This window comes from Echinops telfairi, unplaced genomic scaffold, assembly GCF_000313985.2.
Source record: "Echinops telfairi isolate 266 unplaced genomic scaffold, ASM31398v2 ScPeMD7_2573;HRSCAF=3158, whole genome shotgun sequence".
Lineage (NCBI taxonomy): Eukaryota > Metazoa > Chordata > Mammalia > Afrosoricida > Tenrecidae > Echinops > Echinops telfairi.
In genome coordinates, this window is record NW_022106471.1 from 5,489,329 (window position 1) to 5,508,193 (window position 18,865).

Below are 18,865 nucleotides of genomic sequence, written 5' to 3' on the forward strand. Positions count from 1 at the left end.
ATCTGCCCAACTAATAATGATGTCCTCTTCCTGCTTCAAAAACACACACTCCTCCGTCCCTTATTCCTCAAGTACTGACGATGACTCAGAGGGGTTACCAGACAGAAAGAAAACACAACCTGATATCATATGCCCAGCTGCCCCATGCCCTCTTCCCTTCCTGAAATAAAGTCCCTCTGGCCTTGGGCTGCTCACCCTCAGCTCTATACTGTCCCAGAACCTCCTCTTCCCAGGCCACATTCCCCAGGGACTCCCTGAAAAACGAGCTTTAGCATTCCCTGATGCAAGACTCTCTCTCCAGGAAAGCGCACGGCTTGGCGATTCTCTTGATGTTATTGCTGTGGTTGCTAGGTGTGGTCCAGTTGATTTTTGACTCATCGTGACCCCACGTGACCGAGTCGAACGGCTCCGTGGGGTTGTCGGGACCGTCCTTTTTATGGGGATGGGTCACCGGGCCATCCTCCTGTGGAGGGGCTGGGTGAATCCCAAGTTCTCCGCAGCCGAGCGCCTAAGCATCCTATCACCGCGCTCCTTCCTCGGGACTATTAGGACTTTGGAAATCATCCTCCTGAGGCATTTGCTTCCATTTCCGTTTTGCTTCATTCCAGGTTGTGGTCATGTCTGAGAGCGTTGACCCTGACTCCTATGGAGCGGTGCATGATGAGATAGTTAGGCGCCTGCTGCAGAATGGGCAAGACTGAAGGCCGGACACGTGGTGGCCCACTCAACCCCGACATTTCCTACCCTCCACCCCCTGGCAGCTAGGTGCGATCGCACGACCATTTGGACAGGAACAGAAGTGATTTGTGAAACTCCTCAGTCACACTCTTAAAAAGAAGGGCCCCGTCCCTTCCTCCCCTCCCCCTTCTCACGGACTGGAATTCAGATCTCGGGAGACTCGCTACTCACTCGCTGCGGTGGACTCAATTCAGACTCGCCGCGACCCTAGGGGAGAGACCAGCTGCGACGATGCCACCCAGATGAGGCTCTGTGGATGGCAGAGAGGGCGTTAACATGTCCCCCCGCTGCTGCTGCTCAATCAAACCCTAGCTTGCTTACACTTGAACATGAACTAGTATCCCCGTAGTTAGCTACAACAAACACTTTTTTGGGGGGCATGGGGGATGCGCGGAAAGCCCAACTTATCTGTACCAATGTACCTGCATGCTAAAACTCTTTGCTAACTTATTTCGGACTTTCTAATTTGCCCTCGTTTTCACACATCCTGCAAGTGTGTACTGCTGTTTTACTCCAGTCTATGTTTTTACCGTCTCCAATTTTCTCAGAATTTTTAGTGCTTTCGCTACCACATTGTGGTAATTAGTATTTGTGAACCTATATCAACATGTTTTTGGTGTTTTTTTTTGGAGAATGAAATCATAAAATGAAGGGAAAAGAAGGAGAAAAAAGCAAAAAAAGTTTCTGCACAGTTACTAGTAGTGTTGTAGCTAGAAATGATTGTAGCACGACGTTATGAAACAATTTTGTTGTTAGCATTCATCTAATCTAAGAAATATGGAACATAAACATTTTATAACCATATTTATCACAGCTTACTCTCTGTGACTAAAATGGGTTATCAACATGAGTCCTGCATGAGGAGGCCCATGGGGGATGGGAGGTAACAGCCTGGGTTAGGGCACTGGGTGGACTCCAATCCTAGTAACATCCTGCCAACAGGGAGTAGCTGTGGGGCATGGCCTTGGGAGGAGACAGAAATGATTTCAAAATATAATGAACTGAGCAACTGGAAGAGCCATTTGTTTTAATGTCAAAATTGCCCTTCATTCCCAGTGTTATGGAAAGAAAGCTCACCTATGGAGTCAATAATTGTATCCCTAATCACAGCCCCAGTCCACAGATCCATCTAAACTGTACTCCAGTTTGCACATTTCTGCACGAAAACAAACTCCCGTTCCACGTGTAGTAGGCCCACTGAAAACAACAACAACAACAACAACAACAACAACAACCTCACAGCCATTGAGTGGATTCTGAGTCAAAGTGACCCCATGGGACAGGGAGAAAGGCCTCAAAGAAGAGGGACTCTCCCTGGGAGTAAAAGACCTCATTTTTCTCCTCTCCAGGGGCTGGGCATGCTGAGCTGGCCATGCACTGAGCATCCCACGTGGAGCCACTCTACCACCAGACCCATGAGCCTGGCTTATTTCATTTCTAATGATTTGCCGATGGAGGCATAGAAACAACTCATCCTTTGCTTTCTTTTCCCCTTGACAAATGATATGAAATGAACTTCTCTGGCTAAATCGCTCCTTGCTGGCCCTTTAACATTTAGGCCACCAGATGCCTTGATACGTGATGACACGGTGGGATTGTGTCCCAAAAGTTCCAAGTAAAGGCCGGTATCAACTGAGGAAACCAAGACATCTGTGGACAACCTTTGCTCTGTGCAGAGCGTGGTACGGATTTCTCAAGGAGAAAATAGGATGAGAAATCAGCTGGGCTTCCTGTTTTGATTTCAACTCCTCCCTCCCACCCCCACCCCCACAAGAGATAGAGCAGCTTCTTTATAGAGAACATCAGTTGGTTTTTCTTTTTCTTTCCTGCCTTCCAAGCCAGTTGGCCATCTGGTCCATGGAGAGGTTTATGCTATAGGCGTGCCAACAGGATAGAGCTGAGCAGGACTAGTTAAGCTGGTTTCTTCAGTCCTGTGAACCCTCCCCATGACCCACCCTCCCCCTCATGCCTGGGTCTGCGTTTTGAGCTGACCTGTCCTCATCGGGATTGCCTTCCCTCTCCTCTCTGTCTGGTGCTCGTTTCCGCACACCCAGGAAACCTGCTTCTGCTGTTCCTGAAAGCTCATGATCCTTAGAGCTTCAGCTTCTGCAGAGCTGGGGGTGTGTACCCTCAAATGGCTTGCATGGATGAGAATGGTTCCAAGTGGTAATTTCCCCTTCCTGGTTAGATTCTTCAAGGCAGAAACCACATCTTACCTGACTCCCCTTGCTCCTGTGGACCTGAGCAGGAGTAGCAATTGCTCAACAGAGAGGACTAGGGTTCCATTCGGTCAGTACATGGATGGGTTGTTAGTTCATACTTCCAAATACCTTTCTTTTAAAAACAGTTTTACTGGCTCTTCATCCACATATCGTACCATTCGACCATTCGGCCATATCAAGGAGAGTTGCAAGATCTTTACCACTATTTTAGAACATTCTTTTTCTCTGGATCCATTGTTCTTCATGTTGTGTTAGTCTGGTACTTTGAAGAAGCAAATCCACAGAAACTCATGTATTAGAGAGAGTTTTATATAAAGGTTACGTGTGCATCAAGAAAACATCCCAACCCAGTGCTGCCCAAGCCCACAAGTCCAACATTAACCCATTAACTCATATGTCCAACACCAGTTCACAAAGTCCTCCTCTATCTCACAAAACATATGCAATGATGCCGACTGTAGGAGAAAAGCCAAGTCAGTGAACTTGTAAGCATCTCAGTGCTGGCAGGGGTCTCCACACGGTGCTCCAGCACCCAGGGCTGCATCGGGGTAGGTCCATGTGGCTTCTCCTCAGGGATGTCTTGCAGGAAACGAGCCTTGCCAGCTAAAGCAGGGAACTGCTAAGGCAGCTGCCCCCTGGTCCGACCATCACAAAGCAAGAGCCCCAAGAACTAGAAAGGCGAGGCTCACTGAGCCATTTATTTATCCATCCGCCCTTCAATTAACCCCACATGTGTTTATCAGCCAGGTTGGCACAATAAACTAACTACCTCACATGTCATTTCAAAATGTCTTGAGCTCATCGAGATATATCACCTTTCAATCTTCTCTCATCCATTTTTTAAAGTGTGCGCCTATAGATGTGCATATTCATTCAGGTGCTGATTAAAACAAGGAATTGCTGCCACTCAGGCATGACCTTCTTTTCCCCGGGTAGCGGAAGGAGTGACGGTTTAGAACAAGAGCAAGGCAACAGGAGGAGCTGAAATGAGCAGCCCCGCTGAGGCGGAGGTGGGTTGTGCTGGCGGCTCCAGGGAGGCACGTAGGTGGTGACTGGAAATGTGATTCTGGGCCCGGGGATCCAGGATCGAAGTACATCTCTCGGTGATGCTTTCCTGGGGATGACAGTTGGGTCCTTGGGGGCTAGTTTAGTTTTCTAACCGGAGAGGAAAAAAATAAAAAGAACCGAGCAGAAAGTGTGATTAGATGACTAATAAAACATGCAGAAGGAACACATGTTTAGGGGGGGACCTAAAACCTCATGTTATCTGAAAACAACGTCTGGCCTAGAGAAACGGGGAAGTCTGGATAGGAATCACCTGCTCCTTGTTTATCTCATTGTGTTAATCCAAGACTGATGAAGGCCTGGCTGGTTGGTGGTTAAGCCAAAGGAAAGCCAGGAGGGCAGGCAGTGACCCAGCAGACAGACAGAAGACTCAGAGTAGCCCGGACTACCAGGGAGCTGAGGGTGGACACTGGTTTCTGTCACTTTCCTATCTCTGTAAAGATCCATAATGGTTGCTTTGGTCTTAGTTCTGCTACAAATTAATGCTATTCATTGCATTAAGACAATCCATTTATTTCTCTAATCCTCAAACTGTCTATTTTTAAAAAAGGAGTGATTAAGTAAATAATCCCTAGGCTGGATCCCCAGGCCAGAGTTCTCTGGTAAGGCTATAGCAAGTGATATGAGACGATTGTGATTTCAGGATGTTCTCTGACATTCTGAGATGATCCTGTGGTCCTCCGGGTAATCGGCTGTCATAGCAACAAGCAAAGATCGTACTGGCACCTGTGTCCAGGTGCACCTTGGGATCTGATGATGTCTCACCTTATTGCCTACATTGATGTCAGAAGCCCAGCATTACGAAAGGATTCTACAGAGCTCTGCACCCTAACTTTGGGTCCTCAGACCCGTGGGCGGTGAATAAGACTGTGTTCCAGGTAGAACGGAGAACCATCGGACACATGCTATGAAACACCACCTGAAGTCATCGAGTGAGCGCAGTCTTGTAGGAGAAAGGGCACCGTGAAGTCAAGGAAATCACGGTGGAACGGAACACAAACTTTGTATACACTGTGAAGGCTGCACAAGAGAGATATAGAGAAAGCTGACACTTATTTTGGGCTGTCCTGGGCTTCTTGCTCCTTTCATTCACAGGGACTTGGCCTTCTCTCTTTGAGGCTGGAGGGCCTAACACGGCTGCCAGGCATGCACATCTTTGCTCACCTGAGCTACTCCAGTATTTATTCCTCTCAGGTAATTCTTCCCTGAGCTGCACTAATTCACTCTTTCTGCTCTTGGTAAGCGCAAGGGCCCAATTCTGGCTCACTCTGTGCCGATCATGCATTTCCCAGGACATTCCTTTGTCAGGTGTTGGGGGCAGTTTGGCATCGAAGGATTTGGTTCCATTACTTACCTAATATTCTCATACAGAATTAGCTGGATACAGCTTCAGAAGATCTGAAATGCCCTTTAGGTCAGATTTGATGATCATCTGGAGAATGCATAGTATCTCATCACTTGGATTAAATTGTTGGTTTTACTCTCATAAACTCCTGACCAAAAGCAATTATTCCCCAAGTTTCCGAGACAAATGAACCATAGCATAGCAGCTGTAGAACTTGTTGTAAGAAAATATGATAATTACCGAGTTTGACATATGCTATGACAACAGTCCTTTGCTAATCAACAGCTTCACTCCCAAAACAGTCATTGAAAACATGCTGGGCAGCCAGCTCTCAGTTTTACATGCCAGTGGGAAGGAGTGGTAGTGCAGAAAACCCAAAACAGCAGATAATCTCCCAATCATTGTTCTTTGGCCTCAGGAAATATCTTTTTTTCCCCCTGAAGATTCATATACTTTAATTAGGTACTGTGCATATTATTGTTAATATTGGCTTGGCTTTATGGAAAGATATTCATGGCTGAGAGGAAAGGCCACCCTGGGCAGTAGGAAAAACTCATCTGGGGATTAAAAATGAGCAGGAGACAACCCTGACATGGATAATCCTTACATGGCTAATTGCGTGTTGAATGGCATTTAGAGAAATGCATCTGTGGCATCAGATAGCATTTTATAATCAAGTTGGAAGAGAGAAAACCTTCAATTTTTACAGCAAGTGAAGGTTTTTGTTCAAAGGAAGAAAAACAAAACCGAGCTGAAATATAGCAGCCTCAAGATCAAGATTTCAAGTGTGTGCTGGAGCATCTAGATTCTAGAATATCTCAACCAAGTGTACTATAAGTTGGTCACTCTCCTAAAATTTCTAGCCAACTTTATGCCCAAAGGCAATTCATCTAACACACTTACCAAACCAAACCACATCAAACCAAATCAAACCAAACCAAAGCTCTAAAACTTGCAAATTTATTCACAGTCAGACTGCTATCCCAGCTTCATGATCATTGGTACGATCAAGTTCATTGTGCCAATCTAGATTCTTGAATGTATCCCTCATTTTTCCTGACCCTTAACCAGTCAGGGTATGTTTTTGTAGCGATTTGTCATCCTTGATGGCAGGTCTAAAGTAAATGAGTTGCCTCTGAACCGTTTTGAATTCTGATACATATTCAGTATTCAAGGGTTGTATGTCAGGAGTTTGGACTTGTACTTGACTCATGGAGCCTCTGTAGGGAAGAGAGAGTAGAACTGTCCCTTTGGGCTTCTGAGGCTGTCAATCTACAGCGTAGAAAGTTTTGTCCTTCTCTTGCAAAGCGGCTGGCGGGCTCGAACTGCTTACCTTGCACTTCTCAGCTGAAGGCATCATCCACTCCGCCATCAAGACTCCTCCTAACATCTTTAGAAAGTTACTAAAGATGTTCGTTCTCAGTCCGCTCCTCTATTGTAAACTCCTCCGGTTGGGTTTCCTTTTCTCTAGCCATACCTTTTTAGATAGCAGCGCTTCATAAGGGACTGGAGTAACTCAGTAAGAAGAACTTTCATAGGGGAATCATGGCTTCGCTTACCCGCTGTGTGTCCGGGGTCAACTTCCTATGGTCTTTTCTTCTCCAATCCTTTGTCTTTTCCTCTGTGAAATGAGAACATGATACCGCTTTTGTCAGAGAGTTTTAAGGATTGGAGAGAATACACTCTTATAGTGTACAACCCATCAGTAATAGATATTAGTTTTATTTTTACTACTGATGATGGATGGTATTTCAAAGGGAATATTCCTTCATACTGAGGCAGTGCAAAACTTAACATGAATAAGCTAAAACATATGCTCTCCCCATATGCTTCACATGACCCTTTAGGGCTTACTGTTTCTCAGGCAGATCCGGTGGCAACATTTCACTTTCGAGAGGCGCTTCTCTAAATTGTTGAACGAGAAGGTGCTTCTCAGCAACCTTTGTCAAGAAAACAACAAATACCGACCCATCGAGGGTGGGCCCAGGGGAACTGGAATTGCAGCCTGTCTCCTGTTGTTCAATAGCTGGTGTTCCCCTGGCTACATGAAGGTGATGCCCATTGGCAGGTAGGTCGGCCTGCATTTGGGGAATGCAATCAATACAGTATGTTCAAGTCGTTGACTCATTGGGGCTGTGAGAAATAGTTCCTGCCACATGATAGGTACACCATGAAGATTTGTGATGGGAAAGCAGGAAAATAAGGAACAAGGTGAAAACTATTGAAATGCAACATTGCAAAGACACTTAAAAATCACCGACACAAGTGGACTGTCTATAAGACATGAAACAAATTTGAAGAGAAGATGAGCTGAGTAAAGTACGTGTATTTGTTTAGTAGAACACCGCACAGTTGTTCAAAAGAATGTGCCTTTATATGAATGGGCACAGCAAAGAACTTCATAATTACTGTTTTATCTTTAAAAAGAGATATTAGAGTAATGTCTTTTAAAAAAATCATTTTATTAGGGGCTCATACAACTCTTAGCACAATCCATACATACATCAATTGTGTAAAGCACATTTGTACATTCATTGCCCTCATCATTCTCAAAACATTTGCTCTCCACTTAAGCCCCTGGCATCAGCTCCTCATTTTTTATCCTCCCTGCCCACCACCCCCTCCCTCATGAACCCTTGATAATTTATAAATTATTATTTTGTCATATGTTACACTGTCTGATGTCACATTTCACCCACTTTTCTGTTGTCCATCCCCCAGGGAGGAGGATATATGTGGATCCTTATAATTGGTTCCCCCTTTCTGCCCCACCTTCTCTCCACCCTCCTGGTATCGCCACTCTCAGCACTGGTCCTGAAGGAATCATCCGCCCTGGATTCCCTGTGTTTCCAGTTCCTATCTGTACCAGTGTACATCCTCTGGTCTAGCCAGACTTGCAAGGTAGAATTGGGATGATGGTAGTGGGGGCGGGGAGGAAGCATTTAGGAACTAGAGGAAGGTTGTATGTTTCATCATTGCTACACTGCACCCTGACTGGCTTGTCTCCTCCCCTCCACCCTTCTGTAAGGGGATGTCCAATTGCCTACTAGAGTAATGTCTTATATGACTCGATTTGTATTTAAAAGTACAAATTTAAGCTACACTTCAATATGAAACCCCAAACTGCTCTCATGTTGATTCCCACTGCGAGCGACCCTGGAGAGCAGGGTTTTGCACATTGTCCGTCTTTACAGGAGCAGGAAGCCTCATCTCCCTTCTCTGGAGCGGTTCGTGACTTTTAACCACTGACGTGGTGGTTAGCAGCCCAAGTGTGCTGTTAAGTGCAATCTGGTGGTTTCCAACTCACAGGGACCCGATGCACAACGGAAGAAAACGCTCCCCAGGCCGGCACCATCCCCATCACGCTTGTGATGGTTGAGCCTGTTTAAGCCCCTGGTTGCCGCCCCCGCGTCAATGCATCATCCTGTGGGTTTTCCGCCTTTTCAGTGCGCTCCAGCGAAATGTCTGTCCAGGCCCAGGCATTTGAGGACGAGCAAAGGAGAAGGTGGCAGCAGTGACCTCCGGGCCGCAGGCTAAAGATGTGCACACAGTGAAAGAAACCGGAGGAAATGGTACCATTTTACTTCTTGAAATTACCCACTGTTTGTTTTTTTTCCGTAATAATTTAACTTTCATACTGATTTCACAGAAACAAACAGGTAAACATCACACAGTGCCGCTTCCTTCTTTCACTAGGAGAAATTCCTGAGTCATAGGCACTTGTAACTGAAAGGCAGTTTAGAACCCCCTCAATTCTGAAATAAGGCAACCGAGGCACAGAGCTGCGAAATGACGCGTCGTAGCGAAGACTAAAGGCAAAGAGGAAAGGAGGCACCGACGCTGAGAAAAACAGGTTCTTGACACATGTTGTAAAATCTATGAAAACTGACTCGCTCATTTTGGATGAGGTCAGTGTTGACATTAGACAATTTGGTGGGCAGCATTTATTTTCCTCTTTATTAAAATGTCAGAAGGAGAATCGATTGCACCTCCTAAAGGGTTGCCAGTGGTGGTCTTCAAAAACCGCCCTTGGAGAGGATGAAACATGCTAATATTTTGGGTTGATGATAAAAAGAAGGCTGAGATAAATACATCCAGAATATCAAAGTGGGAACAGTTCATTAAAAAAAAAAAATCTATGAAAGCCAAAGACACACACACACACACACACACACACACACACACACACACAATAAACCACATTTAAAAGCTACCGAATATTAAACTCGGGGAAAAAAAGACTTCAAAGAAATTCGGTCTTTGAACAAATCCACAAATGCTCTTTCAATAATTTACTTTTTCTCAAGTTACATTTTATGTATGTCCCAGTGGAAGACAATATTGCCTCTGAAATTTTAAAAGGAGCCAGAGTAATGCAAATTTATTTATACACTCTGGTCACATGAATGTAAAAAATGGAGTTGCCATGTTTTGGGGCAGTGAGATCATGTAGCTTTTTAATATACCATAAACCAATTTTGTAGCAAAAACCTGTCACTCTGGGTCGGCCGAGCAGATCTGGGCTGGTTAGCTCTGGGCATGCTTTTGTCTGTGACTCAAACCAGAGAAGGGGAAAATTGAGACCATTCCCTGAATAGTTTGAACCTCAAAGGCACATTTGGCCAATAATCTGGATATTTTGATTGTAATGGAATAATTCCCAATTTGCCCCAATTCTTCACCTCACTCTGCCCAGGCGGAAAATAAAATAAACCAAGTTTACGTAAGTGCCATTATCAGAAAAGATTCTGAAAAGTTCATGTGTCTCTTCAATGATTCAACCCCAAGTGCCAAAAGCACTCGCTGCCTTTGACTCACTCCCCAGGTTCATATTTGAGCCGGCGAGCGGTGCCCACCCTTTGCCGGATTGCCTTGAAAGCCCCCGAGTGTGATGTTGGCCACTTCGCCCCGCAGGAAAATAGAAGCTGACGTCAAGCAAACCACAACATCTGGAACCAGAGGAAAGACTTCGCTGGAAAGAACTTGACAACTCTGAAAACAAAGTTCTAGACTCGGCTAATTTATTTTGGCTGCAAAGCCCAGCTCAAAGTGAAGCTCAAAGAGGCTTTGTCCCAGGCTCCTTTCAAAGTCAGAAAGTGCCGACCAAGTGAAAGGAATGCATGGGCTGCGTGAACAGAGGAGATAGTTATCTGATACGGAGGGAGGGAATGGAAGCACTCTCGGCCGTTTTGTTATTTATGGGATTATTATTGGAGGAAACAGAAGCAATTAGATATCCCCCTGCTTTCAGAGCAGGGGAAGGGAAAAAGGTGTCAAACATAGTTTTTCAATTTGGTCTCTTGATCATTTCGTTCTCACTACATCTTGAAACCCAGATATACATACGCCCCCAGCGCCCCACTGTTCGCTCAGCGGCTCCGTCGGCTGTTTCCGCTTGGCTCTCTAAAATTCTATGGGTCCTAAACGATGCAGGAAAAGCAAAAGAGAGAAATGCCTTAAAAACAGAAGCAGTACCTTTAAAAATGGAGCTACTTATTATTTTCTGCGATTACAAAAGTAAGACACACACACACACACACACACACACACACACACACACACTCACAGGAGAAAATTGGGAGATAGCAAGAGACCCAACCAAAGCCCTTGTAGAAAAATCATTTGCCTGTTTTCTTTTCATCTGCCAGCTTTGTAATTTAAAAAAAAATCATTTTATTGGGGGCTTGTACAACTCTTAGCACAACCGATACATACATTAATTGTGTCAAGCACACCTGTACATTTGTTGCCCTCATCATTCTCAAAACATTTGCTTTCTACTTGAGCCCTTGGTATCAGCTAATTTTCCCCCTCCCTCCCTCATGAACTCTTGATAATTTTTTTAAATCATTTTATTAGGGGCTCACACAACTCTTATCACAACCCATACATACATTAATTGTGTCAAGCACATTTGTACATTTGTTGCCATCATTGTTCTCTAAACAGTTGCTTTCTACTCGAGCCCTTGATTTTTTATGAAGGGAGAGTTGTCCATAATGTGAACCTTTTCAGGTGTCAAGCAAGGATGTGGGCAGGTACCGTGGGCCTGATTCCCAGTCCGAAGGAGCAGGTATTGTGAGGGATTCGTCCTGGTGCTAGCAGCCACACCTAGTCTCCCATGCCTGCAGGGAGGGGCCTGAGCCAGGCAGCATCCAGTGGTGGAGGCAGCAAGGTCCTCACCAAGTGGACCGTGTGGCCTGACCTTGGCTGTGGTCCTGTCTGCCCAATGGCCCTTCTTCTGTCTCCCTGTTTGTCGGGCTTAGCCTTCTGGTCTTCAATACCTATTCATACAACTCCCTTTCTTTTAAAATGCGAAGTGAAGGCATCTGTGGCTTGCAGCTTAGAACCTAGGCAGATACTTCTCATGTTTCTTTACTCAAGAGACTGTGCTAGGCTGGGTTGTCTAGAGAAACTAAACCAGTGACACATGTGTCAGGCATGTGGCATAGGTGTAAGAAAGAACTCGATATCAAGAAGTCATTTTATATCAAGAAAGCATCCCAGCGCAGGCCAACTCAAGTTCATGGGTCCGATGCTGGCCGCAGCCCTTTTCAGACTCATGTCGCGGAAGGGTGCTGATGTAGAAAGGTAGAGTAGGATGCAGGTTGGTGGGCACAGAGTTAAGTGGGCTCAAGATCTGCAGGAACACGGCAGGGCACAGACAGCTAGGAGGTTGGCTCCCAAGGTCAGTGTCTCCCATGGGGCTACCCCTGCAGGCAGGCAGAGCCCCAGCAAGGATGAAGGTGACAGGCAAGAGAGAGAGGAGCAGCTCCCTTGTCTCTTTATAAAAAAGCGACACCTCCATTTTAGTTTTGGTTTTGTTTGTTGATATTATGGTGTGTATCAGAGATGTTACGTCATTGGAGGTCACCCTCCGGAAGTTGTGTTACATGTTTTTCTGCATTTCGGTATACGAAACTCAGGATTGATGAACCTATACGGACAGAAAATAGAATCAGTGTTTCAGCAGGGGAGGGAGGGGAAGTGGTGGGATGGGGTGAAGGGTAGACCATGCCAAGGAGTCTAGGAGGAAAGGGCATGCTTGGAAACTGATTGTGGTAGCAATGGGTTAGGTCTGTTTGAACAGTTCTGTGTGATTGAACTGTGGAATGATATGATGGATATATTCACTCCCAATTAATAATAATAAAAAATTTTAAGACAGGACTGCATCCCATGGAGGTGTCATCAGAATGTGACCTGATTGATAGGTTGGAATCCACCCCTCCATTTTTTTACAGGTGCGAGTTGACATAGCATCTAGCTGCCACAGAGACCATCTATTGATTCCTACAGCTGCCATAGCGAATCACCACAGAGCAATGAGGGCACTGACGGGTTAATGCGAGCAGACTGTCTTGCCCCATACTTCTGGAGACTGGAAATCTGAATTCAGTGTATGAACTTCCTCTGCAAAGGGTCTTCCCCGGTGTCTGTCTGTCTCTCGGTGCCTCTTCTCTTTTATAAAGCTAGATAGCACTTAGATTGGATGAGGATCCACTGTACTCCAGGATGACCTCATGCTAACGGAAGACGCTTCAAAGACAACCAAGATCATGGTCACAGGTACTGAATTAGGATATGAATCTTTCTTTTGGGGGAACATCATTCCATGAACAATACTCGGCATTCATATTTTACCACACAGTGTGCTGGTCTTTCTTTGTTTCATTTAGGTCGGATGTGGCCAGAGTTCTTCCCTGCCGGTCTCAAAGTCAATTCCTTGGACGGATAGTTTCCATGCACCTTCCATTTTCTTTTCTCCAATTGTTTTATTGAGATATAATTCATTTATCATACGTTCATAGTTATATTTAAAAAGAGGTGTGTATACAGCATCAGAATCAGTTCTAGTGCATCCTCCCCCCTGCTATATTCATTATTGGCGCCCCAATTCCTCTTAACCTCCCATATCCATGAGATATTATATCAATTATTGTCTCTAAACATCCACCCATTCTGTACTTCATAAACTGAGAAACACAAAACAAAAAAACAAATGAAAGCAGTACACACATACACACACACACACACACACACACACACACACACACGGAAGAAAAGGCCATCAGCAATATTAAAATAAGCCAGAGAGTAAAACCTCTGTTGAGAAATAAGCAAGAAATATTCAAACCTAGAACAAATCCAGAATGGGTCAAGAGAGATCAAATGGCCAGGTGTCACATTACACCATAGTTCCATCCACCATCACCAGGTTTCCAACAATCTGTCTGATAGCAAGGATGCTCTCTTCCCTTGACGGGGGTCATAAGTTTAATGGACGTAGGTGCTATGCAGATGGAATTTGAGTCCCCACTGTCTTCCTTCCAGAGCCTTCTGCAAATTGGGTAAGCTCTGATTCCTTTCCCTCTATCATAGTTGGATTTTGTTACTTGTCATCTTTGGGTCACAGTGGCTGTTGTGCATCTTCCATGTTGTCTTAGTTGACACCTCCCTTAGATGGCTGCTTGTTTGAATACAAGCCCTTAAGACACAGATGCTGTTCCTTTTGGTAGCTGGGTACCATCTGCTCTCCTCACCACACTTTGCTGTAACCCAGATCTTCAGTGATCTCTTCGCGTGGGTGCCTATTGAGCAGGGCCATATTATAAGAACTATATATTCTTAGATTGTGGCTAGAATGAAATGGGAGCCCAGAATCTGTTCAGTTGTCCATGGATTATGCACAACTTTAGTTCATTTTAGAGGTTTCATTATCATTTTATGACAAAGAACTTTATCAATCATCCCCCTGGGGCACAGGGCAATTCCATTGATAGTGCCATTAATGCATCCAATAATATAGAATTTAATTTACGATTGAGAAGAGGAGGTTATACAAGTATCATTCAGCTCGGAACCATGCTCCATGAGTTGTGGATTTGTACAGATTAAATTCTTCAATGATTGAGCTTTCTTTTCATTGACCATGGGGTTGGTGCTTGGGGAAAATGTCCAGTAACATTCATTTCCAAGGGCAGAACCTTGCCCATCAGATTAATCTATGTCATATTAAAGCAAGGGAGGCATTAGAATAGCAAATACGTGGCATTTCTGGGCCACCTTTTAGTGAGCACTCACTCAGCCAGGCCCAACGATTGCTAATTCCACAGCCGTGGGGTGGCTGTCATTTGCTTCTTCTCCTACCAAGCACATTGAGGCTTAAGTTCAAGACTACAGGTAATTTTGAGGTAGATCCCAGTTCATTCCGCAGATTTTCCACGTTAAGTCCTTCTGGTGTGGCCTGTGAGGGATGCCATGTCCCCTGAAGGACAGAGTCTAAGGTCATCATAGTACATAGCCCATGGTGTGGTTCACTGAGGGTTGGGTAGAAACGAATTCAAAAGTGTCTAGCTGGTAATGTAGTACAGAGCTTATTCCCCCCTTGTGTCTCTATAATTATTGTGGGGGTATCCCTCCCCTCTGTGAGGTTGCTGCTCCCCATTGACCCACCAACAGAAGTATCAATGCCGCCTCTGAATCCTAGATGCTCCCCTCCCCTGAACCTGACTTTCCGGTCAGGTTCCCTTCGCATTCCTGTGGAGTGTCTGTTGATTTGGCAAGACCTAACTTCAATGTATGGCATCAAGTGGATAGTCTCCCTATTTCCCACTACTTGGAGGAGTGACCCCAGCTGATTGGAGGCCTCCTCTTAACATGTGCACGTAGCGGGGTGGAGATGATGTATGGTTCATGAACCCTAGGCAGGCTCTCTACCTTTTTGCTTGGGAATTGGTCCCTAAAATGTATGCAATTAATGCTTTTTTTTTCTAGAGTTCTTGATTCCTGGTTCAAAGAGGAACAAAGGAGACATACTTGCTTGAGCTGTGCTTACAGGGGCTTGACCCCCTGCTTTTCTGGGAGTATGCAGGCCTCTTTGTAATGCGGCTTCTGGTGGAGGTGATTGGTCCGATGGAAATTTGCAGATTAGGAGGGAGGGAACCTGAAACGTGATGCTGTCTCTAATGATAAAGTGAATAGTTAGTGATTTCATTTCTGAGTGTGTACTAGTTACCAGGGCCTTTCCCTGGCTTAGCACCTCACTGGTTTCTCAGACCATTTCCTACACAGAGGAATTAGCAGTTATTATATCCTGGCAGCATCTCAAGAGGCAGGTGACCATTATTTCCGTTTTCCAGATGAGAAAACCAAGGCATAGAAATGATCAATAAGTAGAAACGATCACTTCAGGATTTGTAGGTGGGCTGACTCTGCAGATTCTGCTCCCAGGCACAAGTGCACAAGCCTTAGGTAGGATGAAGGCTTGTCCTTTGTACCTGGTTTTCAGAGCTCCTTAGTGAGTACCTGAGTGTTGGCTGCAAACCCACTCCGCATGCCGATGGATAATGAAGAAATACACGACCTACTTCTCGGTGCATGACATAAGCACTATGCCTTCACAGAGGGCACAACAGCTTGCTCAGCATTTTACGGAATGCCATGGAATGGCGAGAGAATAATTACACAGTGCAGTGCCAAAATATTCAAAGTAAAGCGGGGCTTAGTGAAGAAAACAGTGAAGAGAAAAGAGGTGAGCCTAATGAGGGGAGGCTTTTAAGGAAAAGCGGGCTTTAGGAATCCAGGAACCGTAGGCAGGCTCTCTACCTTTTTGTTTGGGATTGGTCCTGAAAATGTATTTATTTGATGTTTTTCCAGAGTTCAGAAGGTCATTCTGGTAGCTTGTGGTGAATAAAAAGGCAGAGGCATTTTCCCTATCATACTGTTTATGCATTTGACGGAGGTCTGTGTTAAATTTGGTGGGATACAATTGGTTGTACTAATATAGATATGGATAGATATCTCCAGTGCCTATCAAGTTGATTCCAGCTCTGAAAACCAGGTACAAAGGACAAGCCTTCATCCTATGTGGAGAACTGTGCCCCATAGGATTTTCAGTGGCTACTTTGTTTTTTTGTAGTTCACCAAGTCTTTCTTCTGAAGTGCCTCTGAGCAACTTGAATCTCTAACCTGGTAGCTAGCAGTTGACAAGCAGTTTATTTGCACTTTCCAGGTGTGTGTGTGTGTTGCTGTGTTTAGGTGCTGCTAAATTGGTTCTGACTCAGAGAGTGAAACGTTGTTCAGTCGGCATCATCCTCACAGCAATTGCTAGGCTTGAGTCTATGTTGCTGCCATTGTGTCCATCCATCTCATTTAGGATCTCTCTCTTTTTAGCTCATCCTGTACTTTACCAAGCATGATAATCTTTCTCCAGCAACTGGAATGGTCCAAGTATACACATGCATACACACACATACGTACCTATATATACCTACTTACCTACCATCCTACCTACCTACATACCTACTTATATTACTATTGTTAGGCGCTATCAGGTTGATCTGACTCATAGCAATTCTATGTACAATACCAGGAAACACCGCCTGGTCCTGCACCGTCCTCACCATTGCTATATTTCAGCCCTTGTTGCAGCCACTGTGTCAGTTCATCTTGGGGAGGGTCTTCCTTGACCGTCCACTTGAACCAAGCATGATGCCCTTTGTCCACGATATGGTCTCTCCTGAAAACATGCCCATATTTTATCTGAAGTGATTCATCATCCTGAGATTCATTGGTTCCCATTACAAAGACACCTTATGCAAGGTTGGGTCCACAAAAGGGCTCAGCGAGGAGGTTTCCATGGGAATACCACTACCCCTTGGCTCCCCGAAAGAGACCTTGGGCGAGGCTGATAGAGATTACCGCGGAACAACGTACCACCATTCTCCTCAAGTTGATGAAGCAGGGGAGAGAAGAGGGAACCACATGGGAGGTGTGGGGAGAAATGAGGACTCCATGGTGCTATTCTGATTGTTGTGGGCTGCACAGAGGAAGCATGTTAGGAAGCCCTTGCTGGTGCCTCCATTAACAGGACTCACCTGAAAAGACACATGTGAGCCTTTCAGGATAGTGCTGATAAGGATCTCTTGGCTGTGTGGAAACAGAACATCAGAAAAGGAGGAAGATCATTGCCATCGAGTTTGGCACACCCACAATTTGAAAGGCTGCAATCCAAATGTGGCAGCACACTGAGGGAAGTTAGCTCTTGGCTGAAGTAGAGATAGCAAAATGCAGGCCTCGTCCTCTTCTTTCTTTCCAGCCCCCACAAAATTGCTCTCCCCGCCCCCCCTTCAAACAATTAAGCCGGAGTTAACGGAGAGCAATCAGGTGGCTATATAAGTGCAACCAGTCTTCCTCCCTCCCTCGGCTATATAAGTGCAACCAGTCTTCCTCCCTCCCTCGTTCTCCTCTCCATAATGAGCGGGCATTTTTTCATAACTGCGCGTGCAAGTGCCATTTTCTTTTCTGTCAGACTTGAACCAAGATGAAAGAAGTCCAGTGCGGCCGCGGTGCAACTGGGGAGGTGGCAAAGGGAGCCGGCCTGGCCTGCGAGGGGGCCCTCAGGAGGGTGACAGGGTGACACGGGGAGCTAGCGCTTCGCCTTCCCTGCCAGCGCTTCCTCCCTCACATGAACGCAGCCAAAAAGCACGGCAGGCAATTCGGAGGAGGGAGGCAGGTGCCAAGTCAGAGGATCCAGTTTCAATTGAACACAGACCAAAGGCAGTCTCAAGGGAAACACTTGATGACGATGACTTTGTTGTTGTCGCAGTTCCTAAGTCGCGTGGCTCATGCAAATGAACTAAAGACTGGCTCTGGCGCATTGTAGTGGTCCAAGTGCAGGGGTGTAGGGGGTGAGGGGGCTGTGGAGGCAATTCCCAGCGCATAGCTTTGTGCGGCAGAGAACAGAGCCCCGATGGGCTGCCTGTGGCCCTCTCTACCCCACCCCTAGCAAACCAGGAGATGATGCTCATGAGAAGAAAAGCCACCACGAGAAAGCGATCCGACGTTGTCTTCCTCGTTACTGGTGGGATGATAGTTTTGTTTGTCTTCTTCTAGCGACTCCTTTCTCTGCAATAGCTGGGGATCAGGAATGGGGCTCACATCCGGGGCGTTCTTCCCTGGGCCCCCCCCCACCCCGAGACAGTCGTTTGGTCACAGGTACAGAAGCGCTCCTCCTATCTCAAAGTCCCACGGAAGAAAGCGTTGTCCATGTCCTCAGCTCCAGAACAGAGGCGGGGGTGGGTGGACAGACATAAGGTCTCCAGATTGAAGAGCAAAGAAAAACTAGTGTTGTCCTCCCCTCCGGGAATTTGCTGGCCCTGCCGTGAGCAAGATGAATATAGAGATGGGGTTTTGAACAGCTTCGACAACTATCACCTGACACATGGATAAGTAAAATGTGGTACACACATACAATAAGGAGTCCTGGTGGCTGAGGGGGTGATGTGTTGGGCTGTTTGCTAACGGCAAGGTCAGCAGTTTGATTTCACTAGCTGCTCTGTGGGAGAAAGGGGAGGCTTTCTCCTCCTGTAAAGATTTACAGCCTTGGAAGCTTGAGGGAGAAGTCGTACTCTGTTTTACAGGGTTGCTATGAGTCAGAATTGGCTTGATGGCAGTTGGGTTTTTTGTTTGTTTATGTACATACAACATAATA